The sequence below is a fragment of the Cavia porcellus genome, unplaced genomic scaffold, assembly GCF_034190915.1.
Source record: "Cavia porcellus strain 051 isolate PalLab524CR breed Dunkin Hartley unplaced genomic scaffold, mCavPor4.1 scaffold_5, whole genome shotgun sequence".
NCBI lineage: Eukaryota > Metazoa > Chordata > Mammalia > Rodentia > Caviidae > Cavia > Cavia porcellus.
In genome coordinates, this window is record NW_026947488.1 from 46,531,806 (window position 1) to 46,549,206 (window position 17,401).

Here is a 17,401-nt window from a genome sequence, read left to right on the forward strand (position 1 = left end):
GTCCGCGGCGCTCTGCGCGCCTGTGCGCGGGTCCGGCGCGGCCCGGGCAGCCGAGGCCACAGCGACGCGGCGCACACGGCGGGGCGCCTCACTCCGCGCGGGTCGCTGCCTGTGCTCCGCGCGGCGCTCGCCCCGAGGGCGCGCGGGGCCGCGGCTGGGCTGCGGGCGTCCGGGGCGGCGCTGCGAGTGCGGGCGCGGAGCGCGGCGCGGCGGGGCGAGGACTCCGGCGACGGCGGCGGCGGCGGCGCTCGCGGCTTTTAAAGGGGACGCCGCCTGCCGGCTGCCTTTCGGCCGGGGCGAACACCTCCCCCTCGGCAGCGCAGCTCGCCGGGGATCCCCGAAAGGAGGGCGGGAGCGGCGCGCAGGGGTGTGGACGGCGCGCCCGGGCGGCCGCTGCAGGGTGGGGCGGAGGGCGGGGGCGTGAGGCCGCGGAGAGCAGACCCTGGAGAAGTCGCCTTCGCGAGATCCGGCCCACATGCAGGACCTCTTGTGTCCCCACTGGCCCGTTATTCAACTTTCGTTTTGAAGTTTTTCTGTACTAGTCTATTTTTTTTTTTTTTTAAGAAATCAGGTTACAAGGTATCTAGGCTGAGAGTTGGAGTAAACACTTGTGTTTGTTGGGGTCTGGAGAATTTAAAGAAAATGAGGGTGTAACGTGGGTGTTATTTAAGTGTGAACACAGATTTGTGTAGTTACAAATGTGAATGCATTTTGTGCATTCATACTTACATAAATACATGGGTACATTTATATTCAAATAACATATCTAATATACAGAAATGTATGCCAAGGTTTCTAAAAATGTTTTTTTTATGTAAACAGAACGAGCGGAAGGTACCAGTTTCTATGAACAGGTCTGTGTAAGTGATGCTGGGGTCTCCTGTTCATGCCATGTGTTACCTGGACTGTGTGTGGCGACCTGAGAGAGGGGGAGGGGAGGGACTTTCTTTCTTTCTTTCTTTCTTTCTTTCTTTCTTTCTTTCTTTCTTTCAGGTAGCAATCACTGTGATACTTATCTTACCCAACTCTGAGGCAAGCGATAAGCAGCTCAGGGGAGGGTACAATAAAGCATGGTGTGAGCTAACCGTACAAAACAATTTGGGACCTTCCAGCCTTTTCTACCCCACCCCATTCCACCAGGTCCCCAGAAGTGGAGTCAAGTGTCCAAGTCACCGGTCTTCCTTGGCTGAAATACTCCCCAAAGCTGCTGCACTATGAATCTCCTGGGAATGGTTGTCATCCCTCCTGGGATTTTAGAAGCACGGACAAGTTTCTTGCATGACCCCCAAAGCCAAAGGCTGAAAAGGCCGGATAGTTGCCATCAGGCTCTGTAGCAGACCTTTGAGGCCTGCACCAGGGAGACAAAGAAAACTTTTTTTTTTCAGTTGGGGAGCTAAAATAATTCTAGGCTTTGCTCACATAAATTGGATTAGCAACCCACAGAGGGGTGTTGGGCACTCACTGTGAAGGTATAAAGGTCAAATGAGGTATTTTGGAGGATGCTTGCCTACTAGGAAAAAAAAGAAGGGGGTTAAAATATTCAGGAATATACTATTTTGTTCTTTAAAAAAAGTACCATGGAAGTTGTCACTCTGAATCACTGGACACCAAGCAAGTCGGCAGTAAAACATGTTCTCCTCATAGACACTTAAGTCAAGAAGTGTTTATGATACTTCCGAAACCATTTCCTTCCCCATCGAATTTAAATGAGAAGTTAACAATTGCTTCTGTCATCAGTGAGGTTTTAAAAACAAAACTAAATAAAACCTATGTGGGACTTAAATCAGCATGTTGCTTTTAAAGAGGAAGAGAAAGCTGATAGCTGTTGGACACACCCCAAGAAAGGATGAAAAATGAATCTGGTGATGACATCAAAGATGTCTGGCAGCTTTAGGCTTTCATAATTTGAGAAATGGATACCTTGTCAGTGCACATGATTTTGATAGTCAAACTGAGGGGAAACTTACATGTCTGGACATTCTATCCTGTGTCAGTATCACCCTCCACAGCCCTCTTTTATGTAGAGTGTGTGATTTCTGAGGGGCTGCTGAATACTTTTCTGAAGCAGAGCTTTTCCTACAATTTGGCCCTATTTCTCCTTTTGAAGAGCAAGGCCGGCTGGTTGTTTTTTAGATATGGCTGCCCTCTTGTGGTGGATGTGAGTTGCAACGTTCGTGAGAAAGAAGTAGCTTAATTAAAGAAGTAGCTTAATTAGTCTGCAAAGGCAGATTCGGGTACAAAGTACAAGGCTGATGCAGAGTACATTTTCCAGAAAACAGCAATAGTCAGGGTTGATAAACCTAAATAGAGATAATTCATTTCTTTTCATTCTGTTTCCCATGGGCCACTTTCCACCTGCAATTTAAAATTTGGGGTGATTTGATACTTTGAGACCACATTGTCTCTTTGCTTCCAATGTAGCAACTACTGCTGCCCTGGTTGCATCTGTTTTTCAAAGGCTTATTCAAAGGTCTTGGGTCCTGGTGCTGAGATTCCTTCTGAGTTTATTAGATTTAATGTGTCTTCCATACAAGTGGCGAGGTATAGGCATGGGTGGGGTGGGTATTTAGTTAAGCGGTAGTGGTAGTGGAAAGTGCAGACACCTCAGAAAGGACAGGCAACCAGGAAAAAGTGCAGAGGGCAAGGTGAAGATTCTATATACAGACAAAGACGGTTATTGCTTTAACATTCCAATCCTTTCTTGCGAGTTTTTCAAGAGTTACCGGAAATCCGTAACTGATTGTGTGTGGACATGACCTGGGATGAAATTAAGTGCTTAAAGAGTCATACTTTGGCAACTTTTCCTTTAGCAGTTCGGCCCTGATAATGTTTAATTTTATTGCATCCTGCAGCTATTAGCATTGTTCATACTAGGCCAACCATTATGCAGATTAACACTGAACTAATGATCCTCATGTATTGTAAAGGTCACAGCAGGCATGACAGGATCCATCTACCTTGTAATTGTCATTCCATTGAAACCTGTGGCAACTCCCCTGAGAAACCTCTTGGCTTTTAACATATGTGTCATTTATTACTCTGTGACACCCAGCCCCAGTCCTACTTATTTGCTCAGTGAGTTGTTTTTTTTTTTTTTTAACAAGAACTAGGAGCCACAGAGAAAAAGAGCATTCATTTCATCAAATTTACACCTATTTAATGCTTGATTAGCTATAGTAGGAAGGATAGATAGAATGGAGTGATTTGGATGTGTATGGAAGCCAAGTTGGCCAAGAGATAATGTTTTAGCCTATCCACTGAACATTGTTTAATTAGCTTATAATGACATAGGTGTGCATCTGGCCAGTGACATCAAAACATTTGGATCTTGTGTTTATTAGGTTCTGAAGAGTTAACCACAATATTTTTCACACAAACACTCTTCAAATTTTATTGAACAGTGATGAAACCTATGATGCTCTGCCACGTAGGTCCCAGTGAAAACAAATGTACACAATCTCTACACATAGTTTATTTAGACTTCAGTGGGAGAATGTAATGTGTTCACAGGTAGGTACTAAACACAAAGCATATGAGGTAAGAACTTTAAAAGAAGTGAGAAATGAACTATCGCTGTGGTTTCAGTGGAGAGCCATCTAAATTCTGAAATGGGGGCTCCATAGATCCAGTGAGAGTGTTCCAGAGGAATATTTGGGTGTGTAGGATTTCAGTAAGCTCAGCAGATATCCTTATGACCAACATCAGCATTCATAGCAGCAGACTTTCCATCAACACCATTAATTACTGAGCTGTAGGTCCTAGATGCTTTTCATTTGTTATTGATTGCATTTAATCCTCCTATAAACTTTGCACAGTGGGCGTTATTAACTGTTTTACCGATAAAGAAACTGGATAGAAAGGTTAAGCCATTTCCCCAAGCTCACACAGCTAGCAAATAACACAAACGGTACTTTATTCTAGAATTTGTGTTTTTGCCTCTCACTACCACCACTACCACACTAATCCGCTCTCAGTTCCATTTAGTGGAACATACCTAAGCCAAGACATCAGGTGGAAAAATGCAGGATGAGGTCCTGAGGAATATGAGGAGTTAGCACAAATTTGGAGGTGGGTTTGGGTAGAAATAAGGCAGTACTAGGCGGTCAGTCTATTCTTGAGGCGGGTGATGGTCCCTCTAGAGGGGCAGGTGAAGGGAGCCTAACAAAGGAGTATTGCAAAAACTCATGGCGGAGTGGAGGGAGAATGGTAAGAGACAGTGAAGTATGAGGCCCACCGCGGGAAGGGCCGGCAGGTCTCGGGGGCCCTAGATCCACCCAGCACAGGAGAAGCAGCTCTGAGGGCCTCCGATGCTGCAGCTGAAGGAGAATCATTGGCAGGAGTGGGAGCTGACAGAGAATGAATGCCTCAACCTTTCTCCTCTCCTACCCTCTGAGCATCTGTGGGCCCTAATCTGTTGCCCTAATTTGGAAAGGGACAGTGTATTAGTTGTGTATTGCTGTATAGCAGATTGTCACGAGCTTAGTGACTTAATGCTCACTTATTATTTCTGTAGCCTGAGAATCCCAGCATGGCTAGGCTGGGACTCTCAAGATCTCACAAGACACAGTTGATACTGGCCAGGGCTGGAGCCTTGCTAAGGCACAGAATCCTGTTCCACACTCATGTGGTTACTGGATGAATCTACTACCTTATAGCTGTAGGACTTTTTCATGATCACTTCTTTCATCAAGCCAGCAGGAGACCACCTGACTATGAGACCCTCTCGGCTGAGTATATTAGGCTGTCCTAATACCATCAACATTTTGAGTAATTCGTATTCAGTTGCTTAGGAATATTACTTACATCTGCAAAAACCACTTCACTGGTATGTGTAGCATACCCTATAATGGGAATAAAATCCTATCGTGTTCATAGATAAATTCTTACTCAGGACCAGGGAAGCAAGACATGGAATACACTTAATGATATCAGCACTCAGAGAGGCTGAGGCAGAGCACACATCTGAGCTCAATATGGGCGGCTTGGTATTTTGTGAGACCCTGTCTCAAATGCTTAAGACAGCTGGGGATATAAGGCCCTAAATTTAATCCCAGTACAAAAACAAACCAAAACAAAAACAAAACGCACAATGTAGTATACTGAGTCTATGAAGCAGACTCTGGGAGTCCCAAAGGACACAAAGCAAGGCACAAAGCAAGACAGAGTGTAGTGGGGTGGAAAAAGAATATCCAGCAGAGGAAGATGTGATGGTAAGCAGACTCCAAGACCTTGAGACTCACAATTGTGAGCCTAATGAGTTTGTGCTCTATCCTGTGTAAGTGGACCACTGTGTAAGGATTTTACTGATGTGCTTAGAATGTGCATTAGGAAGCATAATGTCACACTCAGTAATAAGGAGGAAGGAAGTATAAAAAGAAATTGTAGACCAAGATACCAGTGAGTAGCTTTTATAACTATATCCACAAGTGGCTACAGAGGTCTACAGTCCACATAGAAATTAAGGCCACATGAAAGCTCAGCAGAGATCTGCTGAGAAGGGTGTGGCATGTGAGTGTTGAAGCTTTGGAGACAGGAAGAATGGAATATTTGTAGGGACAGAGGCTGCATGGCAAAAAATACCCAACACACACACACACACACACACACACACACACACACACACGCACACAACAATGCAACAGCAACAAAAAGGTAGTAGAAGAGCACTTAACAAAGATCGGTATGAACAGAAGCCAAATGGGAGGCTCAGGTTTTAAAAGAACCAATGAGCCTCTGGTTAGATATCCTCATGGAAATCTAGAACAGGTCCCTAGACATTAGGCAGGAGTTTAGGGAATTTCAGGTTAGCGAATGGAGTTGTGGCGTTGTGTGCTAAGGCTTAATCATTGGAACAGAAAGATGTTATTATTTAGATCTAGCATGTCTCCTAATCTTATTTGCTCAGAGGGGGGCTTTTGAAGGTGATGGGCTCTGGGGGCACTATATGCTACTATTTAGTTTATAGGTAAATGTGCTTAAGAAGGTGTGGCTTGTTGGGAAGAAGTGGGTCACTGGGAGCGTGATCTGGAAGGGTACTTCTGCCCTTCTAGCTCCTCTCTTCTCTCTCTGTGCTTCCTGGCCACCATGACAGGAGCAGTTTTTCTCCGCAGCAGGCCCTTACAGCGTGCCATTTCTGCCCTGGAGTCAGCCAAGCATGGATTGGAACTTCTGCAACTGTAAATCTTTCCTCCTTTAAAATGCAGCTGTCAGATGCAGGTCCCCATGATGAAGAAAGTGATTGTAACAAAAGAATTAGCAAGCAAAGCCATAGATGTCACTTTCAAAGTGTTCACAGAAGTGAAAAAAAAAAGACTTTGATAATCTGTCATGGAAAGCAGAAGAAGAGAGTTTTCAGAAAAGGCCCATCAATAGTCTTAAATGATGATGACCAGGGAACAATAGAGTTATGATGTTTCTAAATCACAGATGCAGAAGAAAAATAAAAGAAGAAGACCACAGGGGATTCAGACAGAACCCTTTAGATTTATCTAGCAACTGTCACTAATGCCTTCAATAGGATAGCCACAAATCTTTATCCTCAAATAGCTTTTTAAACTCAGACTTTGTGGTAGAAACCCAACATCACCTAGATATTTGCAAAACTGTGAAAAATACTGAGATTTTTATGCTTAGTGACTCACTCAAGATAACTTTCTGTCTAGTATATCACCTCAGCTTCCTACTCTTTGTATTTCTTAGTGGACAGAGCTATGCAGAAAGGTGACTTTACAAACGATGCGGACCTAAGGTCTCACCTGTGAGGACCTGTTGATGTCTTAGCTTTTTATCAGGACTTGACAGAGGTCTATGAGAAAGCTCATCGTCTCCAAACCAGAACACAGCTGCTCCAGAGAGTTTGTTCTGAAAGACAAGTGAGATGAAAACAAAGATAAAGAATTTTTAAAGATATCAGATAGCTGGAAATGTCCTTATCTGATCCAGAACATCTACTATCATACATACGCAGGGCTTTGAACTGACAACTAGCCATAAATGAGATGAATTGGTAAGTGCATTTATAATGATTTGAATGTTTAGCAAAATAAGGTCTTGTTTCAGTCTGACTTGATCTTAAGCTCCCTATTTCAGGTCCCCCAGATCATCTCACTTGATTTCCCAAGAGGAACTCTGAATCCCACAAGAAAGGGCTCTTTTGGTCACCTACATGTTGCATTCATTTGTATTCTTTTGCCTTCTTTATAGCTTTTGGGGACATTTACATTTTTTACCACAGTCTCAATCATAGTGTATCTTTTGATTTTATTGGATAAGTAGGAAGATCAAATAATCTATCATCTAAACAGGTACCTTTTTTTTAGCAAGAAATAAGAAAGTCTTTGTTATGGCTTGTGACTAGATTTCTCCCCAAAGCTTGATGCAGTCACGGGTGGGGCTTTTTTCAGAGGTGGCTGAATCTACAGTGGGATTGCTCATGGTGCAATTCTAGGATTAAGGGTGAGTGGTTACTAAATCAGTCCAAAAATTGTTTTGGCACCACCCTGAGCCCAGTACTCCGAGAGACAGAAAGAGGCTTGTCTTGTCCTTTATTGTTTTGCTACCTTCCACCCACCATAAACTGTTTCTCCTCCACAATGCCTGTCTGCCATGCCACCCTGCCTTGAGGCAGCCAATTATGGACTGAAACCTCTACAAACTGTGAGTTAAAGAAACCTTCCTTCCTTAACTTGTGAGTGTTAAGTATTTTGTCTCAGCAAGAAGAGAAAAATAACTAAGACAAAATTTGGTACCGGATGAGTGGAGTTATCTATGACTACATCAGACCATGTGGTTCAGAAGCCTTTGGGACTGGCTTATGGAAGGAGTTTGGAAAGATTCAGACATTCCAGCTGAATGTATTTGATGGCTGTACTTGATGGGAAATTCCAGTCAGAAGACCAGAAGCCTGATAAAAATGTTGCTGGTAAAGAGTGGGCTCAGATGGTTCCTGCTAGGAAGAAGGGCAGCATTGGCTGTTGAAGTGCAGAGCACGTGTGTTATGGCTTGGCAGAAAATTAGTCTACATTTTCCTCATGCCCAGAGACTTTGCCTGAGACCAAGGTTAAGGGCAGTGGACTAAATAGTGTTGCAGAAAATGTTTCAAAAGAGTCTCATGTTGAGGCCATAGCATGACTACTTTTGGAAACTTTAACCCAGATTTATGTTGAGAATCAAGAGTGAAGAGCTCAGAAAAAGGAGTCAAAATTTTGTGATTTTGGCCAGAAAGGAAGCTTCAGTAAAGGAGCAGCCTATAAAGATGGAACAGAGGAAAAATTGGTCACTGGAAGCACTATCAAGAAAAAGACGAGTTTGTGAGAAGAAAACAACAGAAAAGATAGACTGAGAACAATACAAGAGGACTCCAATCTTTGCAGCCTCAGAGTTGTAAAAGGGAAAGACTGCTTTGAGAAGGGAGTCACAGAGGATCACATTCTAAAATGAAAGTAGTTAGGGTATTCATTCCTTGGGATTTGGTTCAGAGTGCTCAGAGATACAGGCACTCAGCCCTACACCCAGGAAAGAAGGTAGCCTGACTATTGCTCCCTCTGGTAGCAAATCCTGGCATCACCCACATGATTCTGGTTTTAGGTGCATGCAGAACGCAAGAGTTATATTGTCAGGAAGGCTTCTACCCATATTTCAGAATGTCTGAGAGGTCAGCCAGTGTGCCCTTGAGAGGGTAGTGTGTGAAGTTGGGAGAGTGAAGCCAGAGGTGCAAGGGAGACTGCAAATATTTGGAGAAGCCAGGTACACGGAATGTTGGAGGATAGCTGTAAGGAGGGTGCAGAGCTGGTCCAAGAGAGAAACCATAGGAGCTATTTCCATCAGAAATGCTGTACAGGCAGAGCCACTCAAGCCCTTTGGAGTTCACCTCTTGCTATAGACTGCCTCCCATGCTGTTCATGGAAATATAGGGCTTAATGTTTGCCCTCCTGGATTTTGGACTTACTTTGGTCCCATTCCTTTGTATTTGTATCTTTTGGAATGGTAATGTCTATTTTGTGCCATTGAATATTGGAAGTGTTTAACTTTCTTTTCATTTGTACAGCGACTAGCAGCTACCATTCTGCCTTAAGTCTCAGAAAAGACTTTGGACTTTGTCTTTTCAGCAATGCTGAAACTGTTAGGGCTTTGGCAATTCTTGGAGATGGACTAAATTCATTTTGCATAGAAGGATGTGTGTGTCTTACAGGTGAAATGTTATGGCTTGGGTCTAGTTGTCCTCCCAAAGCCTCATGCAGTCATGAGTGGAGCTTTTTCAGAGGTGGCTGAATCTGGAGTGGGATTAATTCATGGTCAATTCCAGGACTAAAGGTGCCAGGATTAAAGGTGAGTGATTGCTAACTCTGTGCAGTAATTGATTTGGCAGCGCCCTAAACCCAATACCCTGAATACAGAGTAAGAGACAGAAAGAGGCTTGCCTTGTCCTGTTGTTTTACTATTTTCTTACCAGCATAAGCTGTTTTTTTCTCTGCAGTGCCTGTCTGCCATGCTGCCCTATCTTGGAGGCAGCCAGTTATGAACTGAAACCTCCACAAACTGAGCTAAAGAAACCTTTCTCCCTTAACTTGTGGGTGTTGAATATTTTGTCTCAGCAAGGAGAGAAAACTAACTAAGATTCTAATATACTGGAACAACAAGAGTAAACTGGAATTGTCCTGCACACGCGGGGCCTGTGGTTGTATGTATAAAGCTTTCCCTGATGTTTCTATATCCCGGCTCATCACCTGCACTGTTTTTGGTCTGTGTCACTTGATTTGGCATTAGTTTTAGAATATTTTATAATGACTCTTAAAATTCCCATTTATTTGTAATATCCTTAATTTATTAAAATTTTTTGTGAATCAATGCTATCTATCAAAGTACATCTCAGTAAATACTTATAATAATAAATTCTTCTTTAGTTCAGTTTGACTTTCCAGGTTCATTTAATTATTCCATCTTTTTCATTTTTATAAACACTTATTTGCAAATTAAGAAGCACCAGAGAATTAAGTACATATAAAATAGATTCCTTCCTTGATTTTAAACTACTTGAGATCAGTACATGCTTAATAAATAAATAAAAATAACTATTAGATGAATTCACAGAGTATCTCCAAGTCCTTAAAAGACTTTCAGTGTTGGATTTAAAAAGATCTGATAATATCACAGAAAAATAATCAGTTTATAAATGAAACTTTGGACATTAACACAACTATTGTCATTACTGTTCCTTTGTAAGTAGCTTTCTCAGATGCTTTATCTTCAATGAATGAATAATAAATTTGGCAATAGAAAAGCTGATACAAACCATGGAAAGATATAATAAGAAACAATTATCAAAAATTATCTCCAAATAATGAATGAAATAGTTGAAATTGTCTGAAGAACTTTAACAAAATCAGCCAAAGTATTATATATTGGCTTTCTTGAAGCATTTCTGTGTGATTATTTATTCTTTACAGGAAGAAATATCCCAGGAGAATAATGTATTTGCAATTCTGATTAATACCTAGGGATTCTTCATCTACTTAAAAACTTTATTTGCATGTATTTGCAACTTTCACACATGCAGGGCCACATGAAGTCTTCTAAGCCTGGCACAATTGCCTCTCAACTGTCATTCTTGTGCATCTCTCTGAAGGGCCTTTGTGGCACTGGCTGCAAATTCGTTTCATCTCAGTTATCTGTTAATTCACCAGACACAACAGTCTGAGTGGGACCCAAAAGACTCTTATCCCTTCTCTAATTATATAGAAACCATGTATGTTGAGCAAATACTTTGGTGTATATGTCACCTGAAAGATTTTAAGAAATGCCTGATTTTTTTCTTCTTTCTCTACTTTATAGTGATCATGAGGTCATGCTGCAGCCCAGATGTAGCCTACACATCAATGTCTCCCAGGACCTCTTCAACATTGACTGCGACAGTACCTACCTGATTGCCAAATAAGGACTTTTTCTCATCTGGTGCAATTTGCCCACTTGCACTGCTGGTCAGATATACTAGGGAGCTAGCACCTCCAATGGTAGCTCTCCACTAATAATCAAGAGTCCACTATACCGATAAGTAGGATAACTCTAAACTGCATAGCCTAGAGGACCCCAGTGTTTCAACCAGCCACATGATGACTGGCATGGTAATATACACTTGATAGAATTCTTGCTTTTCCCTGCCTCTTCTTTTTCTGTATAATTTTGTTTTTTCACATTCTCCTAACCTTCCCCAATCCTTGACAACAAGCTAGCTTCTGGAGGAACTCAAAATAAATGCTGGATATTCTACTGACTTGAGATAGTGTCTCTCAAAATTTAAGTTGCATTTTACTTTGCTGAGAATGAAATAAAACTATTGACTTTAGAGACGTATTTCCTGCACTTGATTCATTTATTCATCCCATAACTTTCTTTCTAGGCATTGCTAGGTTTCTGGAGTGACAAAGCTGAATATCATGATTTACACACATTGATCACATAGCCATTTAAGCAAGGTACAGGAATTGAACCATGAATAGAGTTAGTACCTTCACCTAGAGGTTGGAAACGTTTTCCTGGGAGGCCATTGCACTTGCATTGGATCATGAAAACTGAGCAGGTGTTGGGCCCATAGACCAAGAGGGGGAGGGAATTCCAGGCAGGAGGAACAGCAGGGGTAAAGGCACAAAAGCATGAAACATCAAGATGCATTAAAGAAATGATCAGCAATTAAGCATGACTGGATGGAGGCACAGAGAAAGGTGCCAGCATTTCACTGGCCAAAGGAATTTTGTCTTTTCCCTCATAAAATCTACTGTGCTTCTTAGAGAAAATCTCTTTGGTAGAAGTGGGCATGATGGTTTGGAAGAGAGCCAGATTATAGGCAGAAGGACGCATTAAAAGGTGGTTGTAATTACTTAATCAAGACACAGGGATTCCACGCACGCAGCGGAAGCATAGGGTGAACAAAAAGACTATAAGAAATTGAGAAAGTTAAGATTTGATGAGACTTAATGACCCAGGGGGGATGAAAAAGGAGTTAGAATGAAAATGCAAGAGGAGGAGCATACTTTATGTATAAATACATAGTTATGGAAAAAATTTTTGAGGATAACCTCAAACTCTAAAGTCTCAGTTCTTACAGTTGTCAATGATTATATCCTCAAGATTATTCCTTTAATTATGCTAATAAATATCAGATAGATATATTAACTCCTCCTCCAAGGAAGGAGTAAGCATCTTAGACTGTCAGGTAGCTGTTATGTACTTAAACAATTCATTAACAAAGGACCATTTTACATGTGTAAAGTGCTAACATATGGGATATATTAGGTCCAATCCATAGTAGAAATCGTTGTAAGATATTAAGGAAAACAGTTATAATTTCATTGACTGCCTTGGAGATTAATGTTAACAATAAATCTGACTTTCTATTGGTTTTTGCTAACTTGGAATTAATTCAGCCAGTTATTGATTCACCATCTTATCTTAACAAACTACTATGTCAGCAGAAAGTGTGGGGACCACAGGAGCCCATCATTTTACTGTCCTCATGAAAGAAAACTGACAAACTGTGCCGTGATTTAAAGGTGAAATGAAAATGCAACATTACCTTTACTTCAATGCACATTACACACATTTTTAAGAAACTGTCATTGGACACATTTTAATCTAGTTTTTGAGTATTTGAAGTGTGGCTGGTTTCCTATAATGAAAACCCTAGGGCTATGTTTATGACTAAGGATTATTCTTATATCAGCTGTTAATGTGGAAAACTATAGGAATTGTATTATGTAATCATCCTAAGATTTTCAGAGAAGGAAGGAAGGACAAATGGGAAGGAAAAATGAAGAGAGGGAGGGACAGAGGAAAGGAGGAAGAAACAAAGAAGGAAACAGAGGAGGGATGGAAGGAAGAGGAAAGGGATGGAGGGAAGAAAGAAATAAAGAAATCAGATCTATATACTTGCTATTTGTTCATTTCTCATGTATGTAGTTTAATGAAGGGGAGAAGACTTCTGATTCCTCAAAATCCCTTGTCTGAATTCAGAGTAATTTTGACTTTCTTCACTTTAGCTAGGGTGTTAATACAGGATTCCAAAGTGCTCAACAGAACTGGACAAAACAAATACAACTTGTCTATTTTCAATATGAATACTTTGGTGTAATTCAGCTCATTCATGCATTTTAAATGACTACAAAAGTTACTAAATATCTGAATTGCACTTTCATGTGTCTGCCTTCTTTTGCAGCAATAAACAAATGAAGTATTTTTAGACAGGCAGTAACTCTTTTACGGATCAGTTGCCTCTTGTTTCACGTCCTGTGTCAGAAACTAAAAACTCAAACCACGGGATTCCATTATTTTGTTGATTTGGCTTCTACCTTACCTGCAATCAAGCCATGAAAGAAAATAAATGACACTAGCTTCTCCACCACTGTCTTTCTACCTTTTTGAAAAATAACTTGAGTGAGGTGAATTAATTGTGAGATGAATGACTAATTAACATTCCCAACAAATGTGCTCTAATGAAACACATTCAGAGCTGACTTGGCTTTTCCTTGTGTTTCACACTGTTTTCTGAGCACTGTGGTCTCTCTTCCAAGAAGTTTCAACAGGAAAGCTTCCATGCATATCTCTTTTTAAAAGTTAAAATGTCATTTGTTTTTAAAGAATTTGACTAATAAATACGGATTTAATAAACTCAAAATGTATAATGTCATGACATTTATATATCTATGTACACACACATTGTGTAATTCACAGCAATCAAATTAACACATCAGTCATCACTCAGACTTTACATTAAATCCCTAAAACTTGTTCCTCTTATGAGTGAAACTTTATCCTTTAATCCATATGCACCACCCATTCCCTAACTTCTAGCAGCCAGCGTTCTACTCTCTACTTTTAAGTGTTCAAGTTGTGTGTGTGTGTGTGTGTGTGTGTGTGTGTGGCATGTTTTACATCACATAATGTCATGCTTCATCCATGCTCTTGCAAATGACAGTTTTTTCTTTTTAAAATCTGGATAATATTCCATTTATATCTGTACTTTAATTTATTTCTCCATTCATCTTTTGATAGCTCCTTAGTTGTTTCCATATCTTGGCTGTTGTGAATAAGGTTTTAACTAATTTAATAAAGAAATCTAAAGATGTATGCCCTGAAAACAAACACTGGTGCAAACAATTGAATAAGGCACAAGTAGACAAAAAGGTACCTTCTGACTGGGGGTTAGAAGAATTTCTATCATGAAAACATTGGCACCATCCAATGCAAGCTACAGATTCAATGCACGACCTGTCTAAATTCTAATAACAATTTTCAGAAAGTAGAAAAAAAATCCTAAAATTCTCATGACACCAGAGAGGACTCCAAATAGTCAAGGTACTCATTGTGAGCAAAAAGAACAAAGTCAGAGGCATCACAAGACACCACAGTGCACGATGAACATGCTAGCTTGTTTTCTGATGCTATGGCAGAATGTGTGGGAGTGGATATTTCATAAAGAGTAGAGATATGCTTAGACTACAGGTCTGGAGGCTTAAAGCCAACATCAGGTGTCCACATCTGGCCAGGGACTCAACTTCCTGATAATTATGCTGGAAAAGCAGAAGGACCAATGGGCAGAGACTAATGAGACAGACACAAGAGGCGGCCTTGCTTTGTAATGATCTGCTCTCAGAGAAACAAATCTGCCAGGAGAACCCATCTAGTCCCATTCATGAGGGTGGTGCTTCCATGATCAATGGCTGATCAATGGCTTTGGAAAAGTCCTACCACCTCTCAGCACTGCACGTGAAGAAGCAGTTTTTCCAGCACTGGAATTCGTGGGGACAGAGACTAATCGTGGCGATGGGGAAAGAAAAAAGTGTTTCAACAACTGGCCAGAATGAAAGGACCTTGCCCAGCACCAACACAAAAATTAATTCAGAAAATGTTAAAGACTTCAATGTAAAACCGTAAAACTCCTGGAAGAAAAAATAGGGGAAACACTTTGACATTGTTCTTGGCAATGATTTTTCCACATACAATACCAAAAGAGATAAGTAGGAAGACACTCAAAGCTTTCCACAGCAAAGGTTTAAAAACAACCAAGTGAATATGGACGGTGGAGGATAATTGCAGGCATGTTCCTAACAGAGTTTAAAGGTCTCCACAATAAAAGAAGCAGATTCAGAGGTGGAGAGCTCACTGGAGAGGGCTGCAGCCCTGCCAAGTGAAGCAGGCTGCTTGTGGAGAGGCAGAGCAGCTGGACTGGCCCACAAATAAATGGCAAAGGATTGTTTCGCTAACTGCGGTAGCATCGCTACCATTTTAAACCAAGTTATTTCTCCCTGTTTACAAAATAGTGAAATACTTTAGGGAATCCATTTTCATTGTAATGGGAGAAATTTACAGACTATTAAAATTAAATAATAATGTTTTATTTCACTTTAAATAGTATTTTAAAGCATTTCATAGATAAAAGGAAAGAAAGATGATTATAATGACCTGTGGTTCTGTTTCCCAGATAACGTATATTTTCTTAAAGAAATAACAATAGGACCAAGGACTTAGCTCAGTGGTGTAAGCGCTTGTCTGGCAAGAGCAAGGTCATGAATTCAGATCCCTGGTACCAACAACAAAGACTCCTATATTATAGGAGTTAGAACATTTAAATAGTACAAAAAGTATAAAATTAAAAGAAATTTATTTCTCCTATAAGTGATCTTTTATAAAGACAACCAAGATTTTTTTTTTTTTTGAGAGCGAGAGAGGGCTTCACTGTGCCATTCAGGCTGTTTTGAACTCGGTGATCCTCCTGCCTCAGCCTCTCAAGTGCTAGCATTACAGGAAGGCAACCAAGATTAACAGGAACATATGCAAACTTACGGAAACTAAGACATTGCACCCTTGCTAGACTATGCACACTTATGTGTACATGTGGGTACTGTGTGTTAATATGCTCCCCAGATGTCTGATATCATAGGTACTAATATCAATATATTCTTACTTTTTACTTTTTAAAATAAATTTGCTCTGCAGTTCTTTCTACACAGATTAACTTCTTTATTTTTAAAGGCAGTTTATTTGTTATCTTCTCTCCTGACAAACATTTCTTGTCAAAAAAGAAGTATTGATCTACTTTACTGTCAATAGAATCCTCATCAATTTTAGATATCATCAAACATTTATAAATTGATAAGGTATCAGAAGGCTGAGACATGAGGATCACTCTGAGTTCAAGGCCACCCTGGGCTACATAGTGAGTTCAGGACCAGCCTGAGCTATATAGTGAGAGCCTGTCTCAAAAATAAATAAATAAATAAATAAATAAATAAATAAAGTAAAAATGATCTCTTAATTTGTTTTCTTTTTATAATGAGAAGTCGAGAAACTTTTTATTTACTCTTCATTGGGTTTAAATTTTTTATAAGATACTTTGACATTTTCCAGAGTTGCTTGTCTTTTCTGTGTTTACTGAAAAAGCAAGAAAACAAAACCATGGTAATACTGTTATAACACCTATATTTTTTTCTTTTACAGGTTTTTTAATAAGAATTTGGTCTTTCTCAGAAATGTTACAAATATTTATCTATCTGTTACTCTCTTACAGGTTTTTAAAATTTTATTTTAAAGAGAAGATGAAAAACAGAAATAAAACAGTTTCAAATTGAGCTATTAGGAGAATAACAATAATCACTACATTACGTATTGTTATCTCCACAGTAGTTACTCAGAATACAAAATGAAATATTGTCCAAGCAATATTAACACATTTTTCTTTTCAGTGTGCTAAGAGAAACTAGCTGTATAACTACGTGAACTATCTTGTGTGTGTGTCTATTTCTCCCTTTCATTTTGCGCTGTTTTGTTTTTCTTGTTGTTTTTTAGTATGTGCTGTCTTCCGATTTTATGATGTATTTTTCTGTATAGAAATTTTAAATGTTTCTGCAATTGAATGCATTAATTTCAGTTTTATGATTTTTGTGTTTTTTGTCTTATCTCAAAAGGCCTTTTCGTACTCCAAGATTACAAACTCAACAAGGCTCTTTTATTTTTTTTTTATTTTTTTTTATTTAAGAGGAAAAAGAGAAAAACACAAAACAAACCAAAGCGGCGTAAGGGTACACGCAATACAGAACTACAAAACAAAACAAAACAAAACAAAACAAAAAACCATAACAGTAAGAAATTACCTGCTAGTAGATTACACACTATTTTCTTGAAAACAGTTCCTCAAATCACAGTATCAAAGAACACAAGGTGGACATTCAAAGAGGGAGACTGCAAACAGCTGTGTTCAATGTTCCAAAAACATTAATATAGTCAGCTATTTAACATCCCTAAACACACTTGCTGTTATATCCGTTAGGGCTCTTTTTTTTTCCCTCCCTCTCTTTTTTACAACAAAATTTACACATCTTGGATTTTATTACTCCTTAGCGCTTATTACTTT

The 17,401-nt window shown here is 40.0% G+C and overlaps 1 long non-coding RNA gene across 1 annotated transcript; it reads left to right on the forward strand.

Annotated features, from left to right (window-relative positions):
* Nucleotides 1-2,546: 2,546 nt before the first annotated feature.
* On the forward strand, nucleotides 2,547-11,349 carry LOC134476060 (uncharacterized). Its single transcript, XR_010047505.1, has 2 exons — nucleotides 2,547-9,327; nucleotides 10,831-11,349. It is a non-coding gene; the product is annotated as an uncharacterized LOC134476060 (long non-coding RNA).
* Nucleotides 11,350-17,401: the final 6,052 nt, after the last annotated feature.